Below are 19,969 nucleotides of genomic sequence, written 5' to 3'. Positions count from 1 at the left end.
AAACTTAATTTTTCGCCCAAAAAAAAAAACGTAAGGGGTACCACTGTCGTTTTTTTTTCGGGCCGAATTTTTGAGTTTCGATATCTCAGCTCTGCAAGGGGCTAGAGCCTCCATTTTTGCACTCAGGTCTAAGTCTCATGGCCCTCTATCAGAATCCAGAGTTTTGGGAAGATTGGAGAAACTTAATTTTTCGCCCCAAAAAAAAAAAAAACGTAAGGGGTACCACTGTCGTTTTTTTTTTCGGGCTGAATTTTTGAGTTTCGATATCTCAGCTCTGGAAGGGGCTAGAGCCTCCATTTTTGCACTCAGGTCGAAGTCTCATGGCCCTCTATCAGAATTTGGGAAGATTGGAGAAACTTAATTTTTCGCCCCAAAAAAAAAACGTAAGGGGTACCACTGTCGTTTTTTTTTCGGGCCGAATTTTTGAGTTTCGATATCTCAGCTCGGGAAGGGGCTAGAGCCTCCATTTTTGCACTCAGGTCTAAGTCTCATGGCCCTCTACCAGAATTTTGGAAGATTGGAGAAACTTAATTTTTCGCCCAAAAAAAAAAAACGTAAGGGGTACCACTGTCGTTTTTTTTTCGGGCCGAATTTTTGAGTTTCGATATCTAAGCTCTGGAAGGGGCAAGAGCCTCCATTTTTGCACTCAGGTCTAAGTCTCATGGCCCTCTATCAGAATCCAGAGTTTTGGGAAAATTGGAGAAACTTAATTTTTCGCCCCCCAAAAAAAAACGTAAGGGGTACCACTGTCGTTTTTTTTTTTCGGGCCGAATTTTTGAGTTTCGATATCTCAGCTCTGGAAGGGGCTAGAGCCTCCATTTCTGCACTCAGGTCTAAGTCTCATGGCCCTCTATCAGAATTTGGGAAGATTGGAGAAACTTAATTTTTCGCCCCAAAAAAAATGTAAGGGGTACCACTGTCGTTTTTTTTTCGGGCCGAATTTTTGAGTTTCGATATCTCAGCTCTGGAAGGGGCTAGAGCCTCCATTTTTGCACTCAGGTCTAAGTCTCATCGCCCTCTATCAGAATTTGGGAAGATTGGAGAAACGTAATTTTTCGCCCAAAAAAAAAAAACGTAAGGGGTACCACTGTCGTTTTTTTTTTTCGGGCCGAATTTTTGAGTTTCGATATCTCAGCTCTGAAAGGGGCTAGAGCCTCCATTTTTGCACTCAGGTCTAATTCTCATGGCCCTCTATCAGAATTTGGGAAGATTGGAGAAACTTAAATTTTCGCCCAAAAAAAAAAACGTAAGGGGTACCACTGTCGTTTTTTTTTCGGGCCGAATTTTTGAGTTTCGATATCTCAGCTCTGAAAGGGGCTAGAGCCTCCATTTTTGCACTCAGGTCTAAGTCTCATGGCCCTCTATCAGAATTTGGGAAGATTGGAGAAACTTAATTTTTTGCCCAAAAAAAAAAAACGTAAGGGGTACCACTGTCGTTTTTTTTTCGGGCCGAATTTTTGAGTTTCGATATCTCAGCTCTGGAAGGGGCTAGAGCCTCCATTTTTGCACTCAGGTCTAAGTCTCATGGCCCTCTATCAGAATTTGGGAAGATTGGAGAAACTTAATTTTCGCCCAAAAAAAAAAAACGTAAGGGGTACCACTGTCGTTTTTTTTTTTTGGGCCAAATTTTTGAGTTTCGATATCTCAGCTCTGAAAGGGGCTAGAGCCTCCATTTTTGCACTCAGGTCTAAGTCTCATGGCCCTCTATCAGAATTTGGGACGATTAGAGAAACTTAATTTTTCGCCCAAAAAAAAAACGTAAGGGGTACCACTGTCGTTTTTTTTTCGGGCCGAATTTTTGAGTTTCGATATCTCAGCTCTGGAAGGGGCTAGAGCCTCCATTTTTGCACTCAGGTCTAAGTCTCATGGCCCTCTATCAGATTTTGGGAAGATTGGAGAAACTTAATTTTTCGCCCAAAAAAAAAACGTAAGGGGTACCACTGTCGTTTTTTTTTTCGGGCCGAATTTTTGAGTTTCGATATTTCAGCTCTGGAAGGGGCTAGAGCCTCCATTTCTGCACTCAGGTCTAAGTCTCATGGCCCTCTATCAGAATTTTGGAAGATTGGAGAAACTTAATTTTTCGCCCAAAAAAAAAAAAACGTAAGGGGTACCACTGTCGTTTTTTTTTTCGGGCCGAATTTTTGAGTTTCGATATCTCAGCTCTGGAAGGGGCTAGAGCCTCCATTTTTGCACTCAGGTCTAAGTCTCATGGCCCTCTATCAGAATCCAGAGTTTTGGGAAAATTGGAGAAACTTAATTTTTCGCCCAAAAAAAAAAACGTAAGGGGTACCACTGTCGTTTTTTTTTCGGGCCGAATTTTTGAGTTTCGATATCTCAGCTCTGCAAGGGGCTAGAGCCTCCATTTTTGCACTCAGGTCTAAGTCTCATGGCCCTCTATCAGAATCCAGAGTTTTGGGAAGATTGGAGAAACTTAATTTTTCGCCCCAAAAAAAAACAAAAAACGTAAGGGGTACCACTGTCGTTTTTTTTTCGGGCTGAATTTTTGAGTTTCGATATCTCAGCTCTGGAAGGGGCTAGAGCCTCCATTTTTGCACTCAGGTCTAAGTCTCATGGCCCTCTATCAGAATCCAGAGTTTTGGGAAAATTGGAGAAACTTAATTTTTCGCCCAAAAAAAAAAAACGTAAGGGGTACCACTGTCGTTTTTTTTTCGGGCCGAATTTTTGAGTTTCGATATCTCAGCTCTGCAAGGGGCTAGAGCCTCCATTTTTGCACTCAGGTCTAAGTCTCATGGCCCTCTATCAGAATCCAGAGTTTTGGGAAGATTGGAGAAACTTAATTTTTCGCCCCAAAAAAAAAAAAAAAACGTAAGGGGTACGTACCACTGTCGTTTTTTTTTCGGGCTGAATTTTTGAGTTTCGATATCTCAGCTCTGGAAGGGGCTAGAGCCTCCATTTTTGCACTCAGGTCTAAGTCTCATGGCCCTCTATCAGAATCCAGAGTTTTGGGAAAATTGGAGAAACTTAATTTTTCGCCCAAAAAAAAAAAACGTAAGGGGTACCACTGTCGTTTTTTTTTCGGGCCGAATTTTTGAGTTTCGATATCTCAGCTCTGCAAGGGGCTAGAGCCTCCATTTTTGCACTCAGGTCTAAGTCTCATGGCCCTCTATCAGAATCCAGAGTTTTGGGAAGATTGGAGAAACTTAATTTTTCGCCCCAAAAAAAAAAAAAACCTAAGGGGTACCACTGTCGTTTTTTTTTCGGGCTGAATTTTTGAGTTTCGATATCTCAGCTCTGGAAGGGGCTAGAGCCTCCATTTTTGCACTCAGGTCGAAGTCTCATGGCCCTCTATCAGAATTTGGGAAGATTGGAGAAACTTAATTTTTCGCCCCAAAAAAAAAACGTAAGGGGTACCACTGTCGTTTTTTTTTCGGGCCGAATTTTTGAGTTTCGATATCTCAGCTCTGGAAGAGGCTAGAGCCTCCATTTTTGCACTCAGGTCTAAGTCTCATGGCCCTCTATCAGAATTTGGGAAGATTGGAGAAACGTAATTTTTCGCCCAAAAAAAAAAACGTAAGGGGTACCACTGTCGTTTTTTTTTCGGGCCGAATTTTTGAGTTTCGATATCTCAGCTCGGGAAGGGGCTAGAGCCTCCATTTTTGCACTCAGGTCTAAGTCTCATGGCCCTCTACCAGAATTTTGGAAGATTGGAGAAACTTAATTTTTCGCCCAAAAAAAAAAAAAACGTAAGGGGTACCACTGTCGTTTTTTTTTCGGGCCGAATTTTTGAGTTTCGATATCTAAGCTCTGGAAGGGGCAAGAGCCTCCATTTTTGCACTCAGGTCTAAGTCTCATGGCCCTCTATCAGAATCCAGAGTTTTGGGAAAATTGGAGAAACTTAATTTTTCGCCCCCCCAAAAAAAACGTAAGGGGTACCACTGTCGTTTTTTTTTTTCGGGCCGAATTTTTGAGTTTCGATATCTCAGCTCTGGAAGGGGCTAGAGCCTCCATTTCTGCACTCAGGTCTAAGTCTCATGGCCCTCTATCAGAATTTGGGAAGATTGGAGAAACTTAATTTTTCGCCCCAAAAAAAATGTAAGGGGTACCACTGTCGTTTTTTTTTCGGGCCGAATTTTTGAGTTTCGATATCTCAGCTCTGGAAGGGGCTAGAGCCTCCATTTTTGCACTCAGGTCTAAGTCTCATCGCCCTCTATCAGAATTTGGGAAGATTGGAGAAACGTAATTTTTCGCCCAAAAAAAAAAAACGTAAGGGGTACCACTGTCGTTTTTTTTTTTCGGGCCGAATTTTTGAGTTTCGATATCTCAGCTCTGAAAGGGGCTAGAGCCTCCATTTTTGCACTCAGGTCTAAGTCTCATGGCCCTCTATCAGAATTTGGGAAGATTGGAGAAACTTAAATTTTCGCCCAAAAAAAAAAACGTAAGGGGTACCACTGTCGTTTTTTTTTCGGGCCGAATTTTTGAGTTTCGATATCTCAGCTCTGGAAGGGGCTAGAGCCTCCATTTTTGCACTCAGGTCTAAGTCTCATGGCCCTCTATCAGAATTTGGGAAGATTGGAGAAACTTAATTTTTTGCCCAAAAAAAAAAAACGTAAGGGGTACCACTGTCGTTTTTTTTTCGGGCCGAATTTTTGAGTTTCGATATCTCAGCTCTGGAAGGGGCTAGAGCCTCCATTTTTGCACTCAGGTCTAAGTCTCATGGCCCTCTATCAGAATTTGGGAAGATTGGAGAAACTTAATTTTCGCCCAAAAAAAAAAAACGTAAGGGGTACCACTGTCGTTTTTTTTTTTTGGGCCAAATTTTTGAGTTTCGATATCTCAGCTCTGAAAGGGGCTAGAGCCTCCATTTTTGCACTCAGGTCTAAGTCTCATGGCCCTCTATCAGAATTTGGGAAGATTAGAGAAACTTAATTTTTCGCCCAAAAAAAAAACGTAAGGGGTACCACTGTCGTTTTTTTTTCGGGCCGAATTTTTGAGTTTCGATATCTCAGCTCTGGAAGGGGCTAGAGCCTCCATTTTTGCACTCAGGTCTAAGTCTCATGGCCCTCTATCAGATTTTGGGAAGATTGGAGAAACTTAATTTTTCGCCCAAAAAAAAAACGTAAGGGGTACCACTGTCGTTTTTTTTTTCGGGCCGAATTTTTGAGTTTCGATATTTCAGCTCTGGAAGGGGCTAGAGCCTCCATTTCTGCACTCAGGTCTAAGTCTCATGGCCCTCTATCAGAATTTGGGAAGATTGGAGAAACTTAATTTTTCGCCCAAAAAAAAAACGTAAGGGGTACCACTGTCGTTTTTTTTTCGGGCCGAATTTTTGAGTTTCGATATCTCAGCTCTGGAAGGGGCTAGAGCCTCCATTTTTGCACTCAGGTCTAAGTCTCATGGCCCTCTATCAGAATCCAGAGTTTTGGGAAGATTGGAGAAACTTAATTTTTCGCCCGAAAAAAAAAAACGACAGTGGTACCCCTTACGTTTTTTTTTTTGGGCAAAAAATTAATTTTCTCCAATCTTCCCAAATTCTGATAGAGGGCCATGAGACTTAGACCTGAGTGCAAAAATGGAGGCTCTAGCCCCTTTCAGAGCTGAGATATCGAAACTCAAAAATTCGGCCCGAAAAAAAAAACGACAGTGGTACCCCTTACGTTTTTTTTTTGGGCGAAAAATTAAGTTTCTCCAATCTTCCCAAATTCTGATAGAGGGCCATGAGACTTAGACCTGAGTGCAAAAATGGAGGCTCTAGCCCCTTCCAGAGCTGAGATATCGAAACTCAAAAATTCGGCCCGAAAAAAAAACGACAGTGGTACCCCTTACGTTTTTTTTTTTTGGGCGAAAAATTAAGTTTCTCCAATCTTCCCAAATTCTGATAGAGGGCCATGAGACTTAGACCTGAGTGCAAAAATGGAGGCTCTAGCCCCTTCCAGAGCTGAGATATCGAAACTCAAAAATTCGGCCCGAAAAAAAAACGACAGTGGTACCCCTTACGTTTTTTTTTTTGGGCGAAAAATTAAGTTTCTCCAATCTTCCCAAATTCTGATAGAGGGCCATGAGACTTAGACCTGAGTGCAAAAATGGAGGCTCTAGCCCTTTCCAGAGCTGAGATATCGAAACTCAAAAATTCGGCCCGAAAAAAAAACGACAGTGGTACCCCTTACGGTTTTTTTTGGGCGAAAAATTAAGTTTCTCCAATCTTCCCAAATTCTGATAGAGGGCCATGCGACTTAGACCTGAGTGCAAAAATGGAGGCTCTAGCCCCTTCCAGAGCTGAGATATCGAAACTCAAAAATTCAGCCCGAAAAAAAAACGACAGTGGTACCCCTTACGTTTTTTTTTTGGGGGGGCGAAAAATTAAGTTTCTCCAATCTTCCCAAAACTCTGGATTCTGATAGAGGGCCATGAGACTTAGACCTGAGTGCAAAAATGGAGGCTCTAGCCCCTTCCCAAGCTGAGATATCGAAACTCAAAAATTCGGCCCGAAAAAAAAACGACAGTGGTACCCCTTACGTTTTTTTTTTTGGGCGAAAAATTAAGTTTCTCCAATCTTCCCAAATTCTGATAGAGGGCCATGAGACTTAGACTTGAGTGCAAAAATTGAGGCTCTAGCCCCTTCCATAGCTGAGATATCGAAACTCAAAAATTCGGCCCGAAAAAAAAAACGACAGTGGTACCCCTTACGTTTTTTTTTTTTGGGGGCGAAAAATTAAGTTTCTCCAATCTTCCCAAAACTCTGGATTCTGATAGAGGGCCATGAGAATTAGACCTGAGTGCAAAAATGGAGGCTCTAGCCCCTTCCAGAGCTGAGATATCGAAACTCAAAAATTCGGCCCGAAAAAAAAACGACAGTGGTACCCCTTACGTTTTTTTTTTTTGGGCGAAAAATTACGTTTCTCCAATCTTCCCAAATTCTGATAGAGGGCCATGAGACTTAGACCTGAGTGCAAAAATGGAGGCTCTAGCCCCTTCCAGAGCTGAGATATCGAAACTCAAAAATTCGGCCCGAAAAAAAAACGACAGTGGTACCCCTTACGGTTTTTTTTTTTGGGCGAAAAATTAAGTTTCTCCAATCTTCCCAAATTCTGGTAGAGGGCCATGAGACTTAGACTTGAGTGCAAAAATGGAGGCTCTAGCCCCTTCCCGAGCTGAGATATCGAAACTCAAAAATTCGGCCCGAAAAAAAAACGACAGTGGTACCCCTTACGTTTTTTTTTTTGGGCGAAAAATTATGTTTCTCCAATCTTCCCAAATTCTGATAGAGGGCCATGAGACTTACACCTGAGTGCAAAAATGGAGGCTCTAGCCTCTTCCAGAGCTGAGATATCGAAACTCAAAAATTCGGCCCGAAAAAAAAAACGACAGTGGTACCCCTTACGGTTTTTTTTTGGGGCGAAAAATTAAGTTTCTCCAATCTTCCCAAATTCTGATAGAGGGCCATGAGACTTCGACCTGAGTGCAAAAATGGAGGCTCTAGCCCCTTCCAGAGCTGAGATATCGAAACTCAAAAATTCAGCCCGAAAAAAAAACGACAGTGGTACCCCTTACGTTTTTTTTTTTGGGGCGAAAAATTAAGTTTCTCCAATCTTCCCAAAACTCTGGATTCTGATAGAGGGCCATGAGACTTAGACCTGAGTGCAAAAATGGAGGCTCTAGCCCCTTCCAGAGCTGAGATATCGAAACTCAAAAATTCGGCCCGAAAAAAAAACGACAGTGGTACCCCTTACGTTTTTTTTTTTTGGGCGAAAAATTAAGTTTCTCCAATTTTCCCAAAACTCTGGATTCTGATAGAGGGCCATGAGACTTAGACCTGAGTGCAAAAACGGAGGCTCTAGTCCCTTCCAGAGCTGAGATATCGAAACTCAAAAATTCAGCCCGAAAAAAAAACGACAGTGGTACCCCTTACGTTTTTTTTTTTTGGGGCGAAAAATTAAGTTTCTCCAATCTTCCCAAAACTCTGGATTCTGATAGAGGGCCATGAGACTTAGACCTGAGTGCAAAAATGGAGGCTCTAGTCCCTTCCAGAGCTGAGATATCGAAACTCAAAAATTCGGCCCGAAAAAAAAACAACAGTGGTACCCCTTACGTTTTTTTTTTTTTTGGGCGAAAAATTAAGTTTCTCCAATCTTCCCAAATTCTGGTAGAGGGCCATGAGACTTAGACCTGAGTGCAAAAATGGAGGCTCTAGCCCCTTCCAGAGCTGAGATATCGAAACTCAAAAATTCAGCCCGAAAAAAAAACGACAGTGGTACCCCTTACGTTTTTTTTTTTTGGGGCGAAAAATTAAGTTTCTCCAATCTTCCCAAAACTCTGGATTCTGATAGAGGGCCATGAGACTTAGACCTGAGTGCAAAAATGGAGGCTCTAGCCCCTTCCAGAGCTGAGATATCGAAACTCAAAAATTCGGCCCGAAAAAAAAACGACAGTGGTACCCCTTACGTTTTTTTTTTTTGGGCGAAAAATTAAGTTTCTCCAATTTTCCCAAAACTCTGGATTCTGATAGAGGGCCATGAGACTTAGACCTGAGTGCAAAAACGGAGGCTCTAGTCCCTTCCAGAGCTGAGATATCGAAACTCAAAAATTCGGCCCGAAAAAAAAAAACGACAGTGGTACCCCTTACGGATTTTTTTTTGGGCGAAAAATTAAGTTTCTCCAATCTTCCCAAATTCTGATAGAGGGCCATGAGACTTAGACCTGAGTGCAAAAATGGAGGCTCTAGCCCCTTTCAGAGCTGAGATATCGAAACTCAAAAATTCGGCCCGAAAAAAAAAATGACAGTGGTACCCCTTACGTTTTTTTTTTGGGCGAAAAATTAAGTTTCTCCAATCTTCCCAAATTCTGATAGAGGGCCATGAGACTTAGACCTGAGTGCAAAAATGGAGGCTCTAGCCCCTTCCAGAGCTGAGATATCGAAACTCAAAAATTCGGCCCGAAAAAAAACCGACAGTGGTACCCCTTACGTTTTTTTTTTTGGGCGAAAAATTAAGTTTCTCCAATCTTCCCAAATTCTGATAGAGGGCCATGAGACTTAGACCTGAGTGCAAAAATGGAGGCTCTAGCCCCTTTCAGAGCTGAGATATCGAAACTCAAAAATTCGGCCCGAAAAAAAAAACGACAGTGGTACCCCTTACGTTTTTTTTTTGGGCGAAAAATTAAGTTTCTCCAATCTTCCCAAAACTCTGGATTCTGATAGAGGGTCATGAGAATTAGACCTGAGTGCAAAAATGGAGGCTCTAGCCCCTTCCAGAGCTGAGATATCGAAACTCAAAAATTCGGCCCGAAAAAAAAACGACAGTGGTACCCCTTACGTTTTTTTTTTTTGGGCGAAAAATTACGTTTCTCCAATCTTCCCAAATTCTGATAGAGGGCCATGAGACTTAGACCTGAGTGCAAAAATGGAGGCTCTAGCCCCTTCCAGAGCTGAGATATCGAAACTCAAAAATTCGGCCCGCAAAAAAAACGACAGTGGTACCCCTTACGGTTTTTTTTTTTGGGGCGAAAAATTAAGTTTCTCCAATCTTCCCAAATTCTGGTAGAGGGCCATGAGACTTAGACTTGAGTGCAAAAATGGAGGCTCTAGCCCCTTCCCGAGCTGAGATATCGAAACTCAAAAATTCGGCCCGAAAAAAAAACGACAGTGGTACCCCTTACGGTTTTTTTTTGGGGCGAAAAATTAAGTTTCTCCAATCTTCCCAAATTCTGATAGAGGGCCATGAGACTTCGACCTGAGTGCAAAAATGGAGGCTCTAGCCCCTTCCAGAGCTGAGATATCGAAACTCAAAAATTCAGCCCGAAAAAAAAACGACAGTGGTACCCCTTACGTTTTTTTTTTTTTGGGGCGAAAAATTAAGTTTCTCCAATCTTCCCAAAACTCTGGATTCTGATAGAGGGCCATGAGACTTAGACCTGAGTGCAAAAATGGAGGCTCTAGCCCCTTCCAGAGCTGAGATATCGAAACTCAAAAATTCGGCCCGAAAAAAAAACGACAGTGGTACCCCTTACGTTTTTTTTTTTTGGGCGAAAAATTAAGTTTCTCCAATTTTCCCAAAACTCTGGATTCTGATAGAGGGCCATGAGACTTAGACCTGAGTGCAAAAACGGAGGCTCTAGTCCCTTCCAGAGCTGAGATATCGAAACTCAAAAATTCAGCCCGAAAAAAAAACGACAGTGGTACCCCTTACGTTTTTTTTTTTTGGGGCGAAAAATTAAGTTTCTCCAATCTTCCCAAAACTCTGGATTCTGATAGAGGGCCATGAGACTTAGACCTGAGTGCAAAAATGGAGGCTCTAGCCCCTTCCAGAGCTGAGATATCGAAACTCAAAAATTCGGCCCGAAAAAAAAACGACAGTGGTACCCCTTACGTTTTTTTTTTTTGGGGCGAAAAATTAAGTTTCTCCAATCTTCCCAAAACTCTGGATTCTGATAGAGGGCCATGAGACTTAGACCTGAGTGCAAAAATGGAGGCTCTAGCCCCTTCCAGAGCTGAGATATCGAAACTCAAAAATTCGGCCCGAAAAAAAAAACGACAGTGGTACCCCTTACGTTTTTTTTTTTTGGGCGAAAAATTAAGTTTCTCCAATTTTCCCAAAACTCTGGATTCTGATAGAGGGCCATGAGACTTAGACCTGAGTGCAAAAACGGAGGCTCTAGTCCCTTCCAGAGCTGAGATATCGAAACTCAAAAATTCGGCCCGAAAAAAAAACGACAGTGGTACCCCTTACGTTTTTTTTTTTTTTGGGCGAAAAATTAAGTTTCTCCAATTTTCCCAAAACTCTGGATTCTGATAGAGGGCCATGAGACTTAGACCTGAGTGCAAAAACGGAGGCTCTAGTCCCTTCCAGAGCTGAGATATCGAAACTCAAAAATTCGGCCCGAAAAAAAAAACGACAGTGGTACCCCTTACGGATTTTTTTTTGGGCGAAAAATTAAGTTTCTCCAATCTTCCCAAATTCTGATAGAGGGCCATGAGACTTAGACCTGAGTGCAAAAATGGAGGCTCTAGCCCCTTTCAGAGCTGAGATATCGAAACTCAAAAATTCGGCCCGAAAAAAAAAATGACAGTGGTACCCCTTACGTTTTTTTTTTGGGCGAAAAATTAAGTTTCTCCAATCTTCCCAAATTCTGATAGAGGGCCATGAGACTTAGACCTGAGTGCAAAAATGGAGGCTCTAGCCCCTTCCAGAGCTGAGATATCGAAACTCAAAAATTCGGCCCGAAAAAAAACCGACAGTGGTACCCCTTACGTTTTTTTTTTTGGGCGAAAAATTAAGTTTCTCCAATCTTCCCAAATTCTGATAGAGGGCCATGAGACTTAGACCTGAGTGCAAAAATGGAGGCTCTAGCCCCTTTCAGAGCTGAGATATCGAAACTCAAAAATTCGGCCCGAAAAAAAAAACGACAGTGGTACCCCTTACGTTTTTTTTTTGGGCGAAAAATTAAGTTTCTCCAATCTTCCCAAAACTCTGGATTCTGATAGAGGGTCATGAGAATTAGACCTGAGTGCAAAAATGGAGGCTCTAGCCCCTTCCAGAGCTGAGATATCGAAACTCAAAAATTCGGCCCGAAAAAAAAACGACAGTGGTACCCCTTACGTTTTTTTTTTTTGGGCGAAAAATTACGTTTCTCCAATCTTCCCAAATTCTGATAGAGGGCCATGAGACTTAGACCTGAGTGCAAAAATGGAGGCTCTAGCCCCTTCCAGAGCTGAGATATCGAAACTCAAAAATTCGGCCCGCAAAAAAAACGACAGTGGTACCCCTTACGGTTTTTTTTTTTGGGGCGAAAAATTAAGTTTCTCCAATCTTCCCAAATTCTGGTAGAGGGCCATGAGACTTAGACTTGAGTGCAAAAATGGAGGCTCTAGCCCCTTCCCGAGCTGAGATATCGAAACTCAAAAATTCGGCCCGAAAAAAAAAACGACAGTGGTACCCCTTACGGGTTTTTTTTGGGGCGAAAAATTAAGTTTCTCCAATCTTCCCAAATTCTGATAGAGGGCCATGAGACTTCGACCTGAGTGCAAAAATGGAGGCTCTAGCCCCTTCCAGAGCTGAGATATCGAAACTCAAAAATTCAGCCCGAAAAAAAAACGACAGTGGTACCCCTTACGTTTTTTTTTTTTTGGGGCGAAAAATTAAGTTTCTCCAATCTTCCCAAAACTCTGGATTCTGATAGAGGGCCATGAGACTTAGACCTGAGTGCAAAAATGGAGGCTCTAGCCCCTTCCAGAGCTGAGATATCGAAACTCAAAAATTCGGCCCGAAAAAAAAACGACAGTGGTACCCCTTACGTTTTTTTTTTTTGGGCGAAAAATTAAGTTTCTCCAATTTTCCCAAAACTCTGGATTCTGATAGAGGGCCATGAGACTTAGACCTGAGTGCAAAAACGGAGGCTCTAGTCCCTTCCAGAGCTGAGATATCGAAACTCAAAAATTCAGCCCGAAAAAAAAACGACAGTGGTACCCCTTACGTTTTTTTTTTTTGGGGCGAAAAATTAAGTTTCTCCAATCTTCCCAAAACTCTGGATTCTGATAGAGGGCCATGAGACTTAGACCTGAGTGCAAAAATGGAGGCTCTAGCCCCTTCCAGAGCTGAGATATCGAAACTCAAAAATTCGGCCCGAAAAAAAAACGACAGTGGTACCCCTTACGTTTTTTTTTTTTTGGGCGAAAAATTAAGTTTCTCCAATCTTCCCAAATTCTGGTAGAGGGCCATGAGACTTAGACCTGAGTGCAAAAATGGAGGCTCTAGCCCCTTCCAGAGCTGAGATATCGAAACTCAAAAATTCAGCCCGAAAAAAAAACGACAGTGGTACCCCTTACGTTTTTTTTTTTTGGGGCGAAAAATTAAGTTTCTCCAATCTTCCCAAAACTCTGGATTCTGATAGAGGGCCATGAGACTTAGACCTGAGTGCAAAAATGGAGGCTCTAGCCCCTTCCAGAGCTGAGATATCGAAACTCAAAAATTCGGCCCGAAAAAAAAAACGACAGTGGTACCCCTTACGTTTTTTTTTTTTGGGCGAAAAATTAAGTTTCTCCAATTTTCCCAAAACTCTGGATTCTGATAGAGGGCCATGAGACTTAGACCTGAGTGCAAAAACGGAGGCTCTAGTCCCTTCCAGAGCTGAGATATCGAAACTCAAAAATTCGGCCCGAAAAAAAAACGACAGTGGTACCCCTTACGTTTTTTTTTTTTTGGGCGAAAAATTAAGTTTCTCCAATTTTCCCAAAACTCTGGATTCTGATAGAGGGCCATGAGACTTAGACCTGAGTGCAAAAACGGAGGCTCTAGTCCCTTCCAGAGCTGAGATATCGAAACTCAAAAATTCGGCCCGAAAAAAAAAAACGACAGTGGTACCCCTTACGGATTTTTTTTTGGGCGAAAAATTAAGTTTCTCCAATCTTCCCAAATTCTGATAGAGGGCCATGAGACTTAGACCTGAGTGCAAAAATGGAGGCTCTAGCCCCTTTCAGAGCTGAGATATCGAAACTCAAAAATTCGGCCCGAAAAAAAAAATGACAGTGGTACCCCTTACGTTTTTTTTTTGGGCGAAAAATTAAGTTTCTCCATTCTTCCCAAATTCTGATAGAGGGCCATGAGACTTAGACCTGAGTGCAAAAATGGAGGCTCTAGCCCCTTCCAGAGCTGAGATATCGAAACTCAAAAATTCGGCCCGAAAAAAAAACGACAGTGGTACCCCTTACGTTTTTTTTTTTGGGCGAAAAATTAAGTTTCTCCAATCTTCCCAAATTCTGATAGAGGGCCATGAGACTTAGACCTGAGTGCAAAAATGGAGGCTCTAGCCCCTTTCAGAGCTGAGATATCGAAACTCAAAAATTCGGCCCGAAAAAAAAAACGACAGTGGTACCCCTTACGTTTTTTTTTTGGGCGAAAAATTAAGTTTCTCCAATCTTCCCAAAACTCTGGATTCTGATAGAGGGTCATGAGAATTAGACCTGAGTGCAAAAATGGAGGCTCTAGCCCCTTCCAGAGCTGAGATATCGAAACTCAAAAATTCGGCCCGAAAAAAAAACGACAGTGGTACCCCTTACGTTTTTTTTTTTTGGGCGAAAAATTACGTTTCCCCAATCTTCCCAAATTCTGATAGAGGGCCATGAGACTTAGACCTGAGTGCAAAAATGGAGGCTCTAGCCCCTTCCAGAGCTGAGATATCGAAACTCAAAAATTCGGCCCGAAAAAAAAACGACAGTGGTACCCCTTACGTTTTTTTTTTTTGGGGCGAAAAATTAAGTTTCTCCAATCTTCCCAAAACTCTGGATTCTGATAGAGGGCCATGAGACTTAGACCTGAGTGCAAAAACGGAGGCTCTAGCCCCTTCCAGAGCTGAGATATCGAAACTCAAAAATTCGGCCCGAAAAAAAAACGACAGTGGTACCCCTTACGTTTTTTTTTTTTGGGCGAAAAATTAAGTTTCTCCAATCTTCCCAAATTCTGGTAGAGGGCCATGAGACTTAGACCTGAGTGCAAAAATGGAGGCTCTAGCCCCTTCCAGAGCTGAGATATCGAAACTCAAAAATTCAGCCCGAAAAAAAAACGACAGTGGTACCCCTTACGTTTTTTTTTTTTTGGGCGAAAAATTAAGTTTCTCCAATTTTCCCAAAACTCTGGATTCTGATAGAGGGCCATGAGACTTAGACCTGAGTGCAAAAACGGAGGCTCTAGTCCCTTCCAGAGCTGAGATATCGAAACTCAAAAATTCGGCCCGAAAAAAAAAAACGACAGTGGTACCCCTTACGTTTTTTTTTTTGGGCGAAAAATTAAGTTTCTCCAATCTTCCCAAATTCTGATAGAGGGCCATGAGACTTAGACCTGAGTGCAAAAATGGAGGCTCTAGCCCCTTTCAGAGCTGAGATATCGAAACTCAAAAATTCGTCCCGAAAAAAAAAACGACAGTGGTACCCCTTACGTTTTTTTTGTTGGGCGAAAAATTAAGTTTCTCCAATCTTCCCAAATTCTGATAGAGGGCCATGAGACTTAGACCTGAGTGCAAAAATGGAGGCTCTAGCCCCTTTCAGAGCTGAGATATCGAAACTCAAACATTCGGCCCGAAAAAAAAAACGACAGTGGTACCCCTTACGTTTTTTTTTTTTGGGCAAAAAATTAAGTTTCTCCAATCTTCCCAAATTCTGATAGAGGGCCATGAGACTTAGACCTGAGTGCAAAAATGGAGGCTCTAGCCCCTTTCAGAGCTGAGATATCGAAACTCAAAAATTCGGCCCGAAAAAAAAACGACAGTTGTACCCCTTACGTTTTTTTTTGGGGCGAAATATTAAGTTTCTCCAATCTTCCCAAATTCTGATAGAGGGCCATGAGACTTAGACCTGAGTGCAAAAATGGAGGCTCTAGCCCCTTCCAGAGCTGAGAAATCGAAACTCAAAAATTCGGCCCGAAAAAAAAACGACAGTGGTACCCCTTACGTTTTTTTTTTTTGGGGCGAAAAATTAAGTTTCTCCAAACTTCCCAAATTCTGATAGAGGGCCATGAGACTTAGACCTGAGTGCAAAAATGGAGGCTCTAGCCCCTTCCAGAGCTGAGATATCGAAATTCAAAAATTCGGCCCGAAAAAAAAACGACAGTGGTACCCCTTACGTTTTTTTTTTTGGGCGAAAAATTAAGTTTCTCCAATCTTCCCAAATTCTGATAGAGGGCCATGAGACTTAGACCTGAGTGCAAAAATGGAGGCTCTAGCCCTTTCCAGAGCTGAGATATCGAAACTCAAAAATTCGGCCCGAAAAAAAAACGACAGTGGTACCCCTTACGTTTTTTTTTTTTTGGACGAAAAATTAAGTTTCTCCAATCTTCCCAAATTCTGGTAGAGGGCCATGAGACTTAGACCTGAGTGCAAAAATGGAGGCTCTAGCCCCTTCCAGAGCTGAGATATCGAAACTCAAAAATTCAGCCCGAAAAAAAAACGACAGTGGTACCCCTTACGTTTTTTTTTTTTGGGGCGAAAAATTAAGTTTCTCCAATCTTCCCAAAACTCTGGATTCTGATAGAGGGCCATGAGACTTAGACCTGAGTGCAAAAATGGAGGCTCTAGCCCCTTCCAGAGCTGAGATATCGAAACTCAAAAATTCGGCCCGAAAAAAAAAACGACAGTGGTACCCCTTACGTTTTTTTTTTTTGGGCGAAAAATTAAGTTTCTCCAATTTTCCCAAAACTCTGGATTCTGATAGAGGGCCATGAGACTTAGACCTGAGTGCAAAAACGGAGGCTCTAGTCCCTTCCAGAGCTGAGATATCGAAACTCAAAAATTCGGCCCGAAAAAAAAACGACAGTGGTACCCCTTACGTTTTTTTTTTTTGGGCGAAAAATTAAGTTTCTCCAATTTTCCCAAAACTCTGGATTCTGATAGAGGGCCATGAGACTTAGACCTGAGTGCAAAAACGGAGGCTCTAGTCCCTTCCAGAGCTGAGATATCGAAACTCAAAAATTCGGCCCGAAAAAAAAAAACGACAGTGGTACCCCTTACGGATTTTTTTTTGGGCGAAAAATTAAGTTTCTCCAATCTTCCCAAATTCTGATAGAGGGCCATGAGACTTAGACCTGAGTGCAAAAATGGAGGCTCTAGCCCCTTTCAGAGCTGAGATATCGAAACTCAAAAATTCGGCCCGAAAAAAAAAATGACAGTGGTACCCCTTACGTTTTTTTTTTGGGCGAAAAATTAAGTTTCTCCAATCTTCCCAAATTCTGATAGAGGGCCATGAGACTTAGACCTGAGTGCAAAAATGGAGGCTCTAGCCCCTTCCAGAGCTGAGATATCGAAACTCAAAAATTCGGCCCGAAAAAAAAACGACAGTGGTACCCCTTACGTTTTTTTTTTTGGGCGAAAAATTAAGTTTCTCCAATCTTCCCAAATTCTGATAGAGGGCCATGAGACTTAGACCTGAGTGCAAAAATGGAGGCTCTAGCCCCTTTCAGAGCTGAGATATCGAAACTCAAAAATTCGGCCCCAAAAAAAAAACGACAGTGGTACCCCTTACGTTTTTTTTTTGGGCGAAAAATTAAGTTTCTCCAATCTTCCCAAAACTCTGGATTCTGATAGAGGGTCATGAGAATTAGACCTGAGTGCAAAAATGGAGGCTCTAGCCCCTTCCAGAGCTGAGATATCGAAACTCAAAAATTCGGCCCGAAAAAAAAACGACAGTGGTACCCCTTACGTTTTTTTTTTTGGGCGAAAAATTACGTTTCTCCAATCTTCCCAAATTCTGATAGAGGGCCATGAGACTTAGACCTGAGTGCAAAAATGGAGGCTCTAGCCCCTTCCAGAGCTGAGATATCGAAACTCAAAAATTCGGCCCGAAAAAAAAAACGACAGTGGTACCCCTTACGTTTTTTTTTTTTGGGGCGAAAAATTAAGTTTCTCCAATCTTCCCAAAACTCTGGATTCTGATAGAGGGCCATGAGACTTAGACCTGAGTGCAAAAACGGAGGCTCTAGCCCCTTCCAGAGCTGAGATATCGAAACTCAAAAATTCGGCCCGAAAAAAAAACGACAGTGGTACCCCTTACGTTTTTTTTTTTTTTGGGCGAAAAATTAAGTTTCTCCAATCTTCCCAAATTCTGGTAGAGGGCCATGAGACTTAGACCTGAGTGCAAAAATGGAGGCTCTAGCCCCTTCCAGAGCTGAGATATCGAAACTCAAAAATTCAGCCCGAAAAAAAAACGACAGTGGTACCCCTTACGTTTTTTTTTTTTTGGGCGAAAAATTAAGTTTCTCCAATTTTCCCAAAACTCTGGATTCTGATAGAGGGCCATGAGACTTAGACCTGAGTGCAAAAACGGAGGCTCTAGTCCCTTCCAGAGCTGAGATATCGAAACTCAAAAATTCGGCCCGAAAAAAAAAAACGACAGTGGTACCCCTTACGTTTTTTTTTTTGGGCGAAAAATTAAGTTTCTCCAATCTTCCCAAATTCTGATAGAGGGCCATGAGACTTAGACCTGAGTGCAAAAATGGAGGCTCTAGCCCCTTTCAGAGCTGAGATATCGAAACTCAAAAATTCGTCCCGAAAAAAAAAACGACAGTGGTACCCCTTACGTTTTTTTTGTTGTGCGAAAAATTAAGTTTCTCCAATCTTCCCAAATTCTGATAGAGGGCCATGAGACTTAGACCTGAGTGCAAAAATGGAGGCTCTAGCCCCTTTCAGAGCTGAGATATCGAAACTCAAACATTCGGCCCGAAAAAAAAAACGACAGTGGTACCCCTTACGTTTTTTTTTTTTTGGGCAAAAAATTAAGTTTCTCCAATCTTCCCAAATTCTGATAGAGGGCCATGAGACTTAGACCTGAGTGCAAAAATGGAGGCTCTAGCCCCTTTCAGAGCTGAGATATCGAAACTCAAAAATTCGGCCCGAAAAAAAAACGACAGTGGTACCCCTTACGTTTTTTTTTGGGGCGAAATATTAAGTTTCTCCAATCTTCCCAAATTCTGATAGAGGGCCATGAGACTTAGACCTGAGTGCAAAAATGGAGGCTCTAGCCCCTTCCAGAGCTGAGAAATCGAAACTCAAAAATTCGGCCCGAAAAAAAAACGACAGTGGTACCCCTTACGTTTTTTTTTTTGGGGCGAAAAATTAAGTTTCTCCAAACTTCCCAAATTCTGATAGAGGGCCATGAGACTTAGACCTGAGTGCAAAAATGGAGGCTCTAGCCCCTTCCAGAGCTGAGATATCGAAATTCAAAAATTCGGCCCGAAAAAAAAACGACAGTGGTACCCCTTACGTTTTTTTTTTTGGGCGAAAAATTAAGTTTCTCCAATCTTCCCAAATTCTGATAGAGGGCCATGAGACTTAGACCTGAGTGCAAAAATGGAGGCTCTAGCCCCTTCCAGAGCTGAGATATCGAAACTCAAAAATTCGGCCCGAAAAAAAAACGACAGTGGTACCCCTTACGTTTTTTTTTTTGGGCGAAAAATTAAGTTTCTCCAATCTTCCCAAATTCTGATAGAGGGCCATGAGACTTAGACCTGAGTGCAAAAATGGAGGCTCTAGCCCTTTCCAGAGCTGAGATATCGAAACTCAAAAATTCGGCCCGAAAAAAAAACGACAGTGGTACCCCTTACGTTTTTTTTTTTGGGCGAAAAATTAAGTTTCTCCAATCTTCCCAAATTCTGATAGAGGGCCATGCGACTTAGACCTGAGTGCAAAAATGGAGGCTCTAGCCCCTTCCAGAGCTGAGATATCGAAACTCAAAAATTCAGCCCGAAAAAAAAACGACAGTGGTACCCCTTACGTTTTTTTTTTTGGGGGCGAAAAATTAAGTTTCTCCAATCTTCCCAAAACTCTGGATTCTGATAGAGGGCCATGAGACTTAGACCTGAGTGCAAAAATGGAGGCTCTAGCCCCTTCCAGAGCTGAGATATCGAAACTCAAAAATTCGGCCCGAAAAAAAAACGACAGTGGTACCCCTTACGTTTTTTTTTTTTTGGGCGAAAAATTAAGTTTCTCCAATTTTCCCAAAACTCTGGATTCTGATAGAGGGCCATGAGACTTAGACCTGAGTGCAAAAACGGAGGCTCTAGTCCCTTCCAGAGCTGAGATATCGAAACTCAAAAATTCGGCCCGAAAAAAAAACGACAGTGGTACCCCTTACGTTTTTTTTTTTTTTGGGCGAAAAATTAAGTTTCTCCAATTTTCCCAAAACTCTGGATTCTGATAGAGGGCCATGAGACTTAGACCTGAGTGCAAAAACGGAGGCTCTAGTCCCTTCCAGAGCTGAGATATCGAAACTCAAAAATTCGGCCCGAAAAAAAACGACAGTGGTACCCCTTACGGATTTTTTTTTGGGCGAAAAATTAAGTTTCTCCAATCTTCCCAAATTCTGATAGAGGGCCATGAGACTTAGACCTGAGTGCAAAAATGGAGGCTCTAGCCCCTTTCAGAGCTGAGATATCGAAACTCAAAAATTCGGCCCGAAAAAAAAAATGACAGTGGTACCCCTTACGTTTTTTTTTTGGGCGAAAAATTAAGTTTCTCCAATCTTCCCAAATTCTGA

This window comes from Pimephales promelas, chromosome 18, assembly GCF_988280905.1.
Source record: "Pimephales promelas chromosome 18, fPimPro1.hap1.1, whole genome shotgun sequence".
NCBI classification, from domain to species: domain Eukaryota; kingdom Metazoa; phylum Chordata; class Actinopteri; order Cypriniformes; family Leuciscidae; genus Pimephales; species Pimephales promelas.
This window is presented reverse-complemented; position numbering follows the sequence as displayed.